This window comes from Cebus imitator, unplaced genomic scaffold, assembly GCF_001604975.1.
Source record: "Cebus imitator isolate Cc_AM_T3 unplaced genomic scaffold, Cebus_imitator-1.0 Scaffold197, whole genome shotgun sequence".
Classification (NCBI taxonomy): domain Eukaryota; kingdom Metazoa; phylum Chordata; class Mammalia; order Primates; family Cebidae; genus Cebus; species Cebus imitator.
In genome coordinates, this window is record NW_016107512.1 from 827,282 (window position 1) to 833,378 (window position 6,097).

A 6,097-nucleotide genomic window follows, 5' to 3' on the forward strand; every position below is an offset into this window, starting at 1 on the left:
CTGGGTTCAGGCAATTCTCCTGCCTCAGCCTCCTGAGTAGCTGGGATTATAGGCACGCGCCACCATGCCCAGCTGATTTTTTGTATTTTTAGTAGAGACAGGGTTTCATCATGTTGACCAGGATGGTCTTGATCTCTTGACCTCGTGATCCACTTGCCTCGGCCTCCCAAAGTGCTGGGATTACAGGCGTGAGCCACCGTGCCCAGCCCGAGACGAGGTCTTGCCATGTTGCCTAGGTCAGTCTCAAACTCCTGGGCTCAAGCAAGCCTCCCTAGTAGCTGGAGCTACAGGCACGCACCACTGTGCCTTGCTAAAAGTGTCTTTAAAACACTGTGGCCACCCAAGGAATGACTCTCAGCCCAACAGTGATTGTGTGACCACCTCCCAGTACTGCTTACTCCAAGCCTGCCCTCTCTGCTTACTGCCCTTCCTGGAGCAAAAATTTGGAGGGGCATTGTCACACCCACCCCAGCCACACTGCCCTGGGGGCAAAAGGCAAGGCAGCAGGTGCAGTTTGGCTCCCTAGCACCCTCCAGCTGTGTGGCATTGGCAAGGTTGCTTGGCCTGCGGAGGCTGTAGTTTTTTCCTTGGTAAGCTGGGAGTGGCACTACCTGCCCAAAGGGAGGTGGGTGATGACACATGACACTGCACAGCAGAGGTTCCCACAGACCCTGTACCATCAGGACTTGCAGCCTCACCTGGAAACTTATTAGAAATGTGAATTCCCAGCCAGGCACAGTGACTCATGCCTGTAATCCCAGCACTTTGGGAGGCCAAGGTGGGTGAATTACCTGAGGTCAGGAGTTCACGACCAGCCTGGACAACACGGTGAAACCCCATCTCTATTAAAAGTACAAAAATTAGGCCAGGTGTGGTGGCTCACGCCTGTAATCCCAGCACTTTGGGAGGACTAGGCGGGCAAATCACCTGAGGTCAGGAGTTCGAGACCAGCCTGGCCAACATGGCAAAACCCCATCTCTACTAAAAGTATAAAAATTAGCCAAGTGTGGTGTCGGGTGCCTGTAATCCCAGCTGCTCAGGAGGCTGAGGCAGGAGAATAGCTTGAATGCAGGAGGCAGAGGTTGCAGTGAGCTGAGATCCTGCCACTGCATTCCAGCCTGAGCAACAAGAGCAAGACTCTGTTCAAAAAAAAAAAAAAAAAAAAATTAGCCGGGCGTGGTGGCAGGCGCCTATAATCCCAGCTACTCAGGAGGCTGAGGCAGGAAAATCGCTTGAACCCAGGAGATGGAGGTTGCAATGAGCTGACGTCACGCCACCACACTCCAACCTGGGCGACAGAGCAAGACTTCGTCTCAAAAAAAATAAATAAATAAAATAAAAAAAAGAAAGAAATGTGAATTCCTCAGCCCCACCCCAAACCCACTGAATCAGGAGCTCTGGGAACGAGTCCTAGGAACCTGTGTTTTGACAAGTGCATCTGATGCATTTCTTTTTTTTTTTTTTTTGAGACAGAGTCTTGCTCTGTCATCAGGCTGGAGTGCAGTGGCTCAATCTTGGCTTACTGCAACCTCCGCCTCCTGGGTTCAAGCAATTCTTCCGCCTCAGCCTCCGGAGTAGCTGGGAACACAGGTGCGTGCCACCACGCCTGGCTAATTTTTTTGTATTTTTAGTGGAGACGGGGTTTCACCGTGTTGGCCAGGCTGATGCACTTCTGAGTCTGAGAATGACTGGTGTGCCGGACAGCACTTAACTTTGTGCCTGGATCCTAGGAGGAGCCATGTCAACCTCAGATGGATCTCAGTCTGAACCTGAACCCCACTGGCCACATAAACTTCAGGCATCTGTGAGCAAAGTGTCAACTATTGGCTAATGTCCACTCCACATGCACATGTGGCGATGCCAGGTTAAGACAGCAGTGGGCAAATTACACAAATGCCTTCTGCTCACTCCTCTCTCCTCTCCCTGGAGAAACCAGTTAAAGTGAATGTCAAGAGCAGCTGTAAATGGCCAAGAGAGGTCACCGAAAGACAACAACTCACTCTGTAGAAAAAATAAGCACACAAAGGGCATCCATCATTCCTCTGCCCAGTTCATGCATGGGCTCCCACAAGGGTCACAGGGCTGAAAGCAGCTGTGGTGACCTGGTCACAGGCCAGCAAGAGAGGTCACCCACAAGGACAGGCCAACAGTGCCCCATGTGGTCACCTGCTCTCTTGGACTACTAGACTCTCCTGAATGGGAGAGCGCTGTATTCTCCTGCTCCATAGTCCAGTTATTTGTGTGTATTCTGTCTTCCACACTTGACTGTGGGCCTCTTGCAAGGTTCCTTGGCTTATACTGAGTAGCGCCCCTTTTCAGTGTTGAATTGCTTTGGTGGAATTCAGTGCTGTCCTTACCTATTAGAACAAATGCTGGAAAGTTGTGAACCAAAAGACAGGAAGATGACAGATGGGGTGGTGGAGAGAGAGACAGAAAGCAGGAGCCTACTAAACCCTCTTGAGTGGCTCAGAAAATAAACTAAGGTGACAATGAAAAGCGGCAGGAGATGCTCCTCTGCAGTGAGGAAAGCTGAAAGGAGTCAGAAGGCTCAGTCTGCAGAAAACAAGACTGAAGAAATTCCATTTTCGAGAATGAGAAGGGAGGCTGGGTGCGGTGGCTCACGCCTGTAATCCCAGCACTTTGGGAGGCTGAGGCAGAAGGATTCCTTGAGCCTGGGAGTTCAAGACCAGCCTGGGCAACATAGTCAGACCACATCTCTACAAAAAATACAAAAAATAAAAACAGGCTGGGTGCGGTGGCTCATGCCTGTAATTCCAGCACTTTGGGAGGCCAAGGCGGGCAGATCACAAGGTCGGGAGTTGGAGACCAGCCTGACCAACATAGTGAAACCCTGTGTTTACTAAAAATACAAAAATTAGTTGGGCATGGTGGTGTGCACCTGTTGTCCTAGCTACTGGGGAGGCTGAGGCATGAGAATCACTTAAACCGGGAGGCGGAGGTTGTGGTGAGCCGAGATCTCGCCACGGCACTCCAGCCTGGGCAACAGAGCAAGGCTCCGTCTCAAGATAAATAAACAATAAATACAAACAAACGAAAATTAGCCCAGGCCTGGTGGTGCGCGCCTACAGCGAGCTGGCCTAGGGGAAGCCAAGGGGGCCCAAGCAGTGAGGGGGGAATGAGGGTTTGGTGGTAATGGGGCCATGGGTCTGGCTGCTCTGGCCACACAATTATGTGAGAAGGAAGTAGGGGAGGAATCAGCCCTTTTGGAGAGGCTGGATTTCAGTGGATGGCCAGGTGCCCACGTGGACATGTCCAAGAGGCACTTCCAAAGTTAGAAATGTAGACCCCTGGTGCAGGTGAGCAGGGGGGGTGACACTGTCTTCTGAGGAAGAAACCAGAGGAGGAGGCCTGGAGAGCCGAGGACAGGGTGGACAGGGAGACACCTGGGGGAGGAAGGGAGGCAGTGTGGAAGACAGAGGATCAGAGCACCTCGTTCTACAGAAGCTCAGAGACTGATTCTCAAGAAGGGGGAGGAGGGAGGAGTGGCTCATCTGTGCCAAATGTGAATGAAGTTTCCAGATGGGGTGGGGGGAAATGGGCAGAGGAGCACAGGATTAACCCTGCAACGAGGGAGCATTCATAATAAATTGCCTTGGTCTCTTCCCTTCTCTCAGAAAAGCACTTTTTCTCACATCGCTGGCGAAAAGCATCCAGAGGCCCCAGCAGCATCTGGCCATCTCTGGGGCTTCGGAGGGAGGAGGCCCAGGCTCTCTAAACAGTGCCAGTGCCCACCCATCCCGTACAGCTGAGTGATGATGGGGCGCCAGCATGACCTTTGAACTGCAGAAATGGAAATGGCCACAGGCCGCTGGGGGTAGGCAGGTGAGTCAGCAGGTAGGGGCAGGCCTGCTTGACAGCTCAGCAGGGAGGTGGCCTCTCCCTCACTCCTTCCGGAGTCACTTCTGTCCTACAGCTTTGCACAGAAGGGCTCACCTGGAGTGAGAGGACGCCTCTCTCCTTGAACAAGCCTGGCCCTGACAAAAGCTGAGCTTGACCTTTTCCAGGACAGGCCCCTTTACATATTGCTGACGCCAGGCCCCAGGCTTCCAGCTCAGCTTTCCCTGGGACCTGTCCTAGCTGTTGCTTTGGGCCAGGCTGGGCTTCACAAGAGAGGCGGGGTGGGGTTCTGAGCCAGGGAACAGTGAAAAGGCTTCAGAAACCAAGGCATGGCCAATCTGATCCAGGAACATCTGCCCCCACCCATGCCCATTAACCTTTTTTGGCACCAGAGTAGCTTTAGCCTACTAAGCCTCTCCCCCACCGCCACTCTGAGAGAGGTAAAGTTTGCGGATAGGACTGGGAGGGGTAAGTGGGTGCAGCTATGAGGAAGGCAGCTGTGACGATCGACGCAGAAAGAGCAGGGTTTCCAGGCAGAGGGGTCATTCTGAGCAACTCACATCTCTTCCTGGGGCCTTCATTTCCTCATCAACAAAATGGAATTAGGAGTACTATGTGGCCAGCACATTTTAGAGGATCGTCACAGGTAAATGAGAGAGAGAGAAGGAACTTTCCAAACTGTCCAGGTTAAGTGTTGGTGGGTACCTTGACCACTGTCACTTAAGGAGTTGTCAACGTGGAGCCTGAATCTGGAAGATTTATGGGGCGCCTAAAATAGTGTGTAAAATGCATGTGCAGCCTCTTGAGAAGCACGAATCAGTTTCTGTAAGAAGTCAGGGACCCAATAAAGTTTAAGATCCAGACACGGCCCAAGTCCGTCCTTCTCCGATAAGTCAGCTGACTCCCAATGTCACACAGCTTGTCAGAGGCAGAGCCAGGATGTGGGGCCCTCGTCCTCTGCCCTTCCTCCGGGATTAACCATTGCCCCTCCCATGTCAGATGAGGGGGAAAATGTTAGAAGGCAGCAAGGGTGGGGAGAAAAGCCAGACAGAGCCCCCAGCCCCACTGGGAGCCAACATCCCCACTCAGGGTTTCCGGAGGTCGGGGAACGGGGAGAGACAGGAGAATGAGGAGGCTCCAAGGATACGGCAGGCCCTTCCTGGAAGCCCAAATTTCAGAGTAAATGAGTCATCCTCTCTTTCCCATAAAAGACTCAGAGGAGGAAAAACTCTGTCTCTAACATTGTCTCGAGATGACATTTCTGGTTCTATTTTCTTTTCTGGAAAAAAAAAAATTGGAGGGGTGAGTAGTGGGCAGGAACAGCTCTGTAGAACACAACCGGCAGGCGGGGCGTTCAGAGAAGACACCATGTAAAAGCTTTATGGAAAAATGGCCGGGCACATTGCTCTTGCTTGTCATCCCAGCACTTTGGGAGGCCAAGGCAGGAGTATTGCTTGAGGCCAGGAGTTCGAGGCCAGCACGGGCAACATAGTGAGACTCTGTCTCTACAATAAAATAAAATATTTAAAAATTATGAAGTCAGGCTGGGTGCGGTGGCTGATGCCTGTAATCCTAGCACTTTGGGAGGCCAAGGTGGGTGGATCACGAGGTCAAGAGATAGAGACCATCCTGACCAACATGGTGAAAGCCCATCTCTCTTAAAAATACAAAAATTAGGCCAGGTACGGTGGCTGACGCCTGTAATCCCAGCACTTTGGGAGGCTGAGGCAGGTAGATTGCGAGGTCAAGAGATGGTGACCTTCCTGGCCAACATGGTGAAACCCTGTCTCTACCAAAAATACAAAAATTAGTTGGGTGTGGGGGGGCATGCCCCTGTAGTCCCAGCCATTCCGGAGGCTGAGGCAGGAGAATCGCTTGAACCTGGGAGGCAAAGGTTGCAGTGAGCCAAGATCGTGCCACTGCACTCCAGCCTGGCAACAGAGCAAGACTCTGTCTTAAAAAAATTGTAAAGTTAAGATGGCCTTTAAAAAAAAAGCTTTTGGAAAACTGTAATGGGCCACACACAAATGTGAGGTAGTCATCACCCAAAGAGGCCATTTGCTGACCAACTTCTGAGCGCTAGGCACGTGCTGGATGCTTTGCCTGAATCAGTATAAATGTCATCACCACAAGAGGCCTTCCCTGACCATCCTGTTAAAGTAAATCCACTCCTCTCCCCACCCTCCAGTTATTCTCTCACGTTCCCTGTTCCTTTCCTTCTTACTACTTGTAATTTATG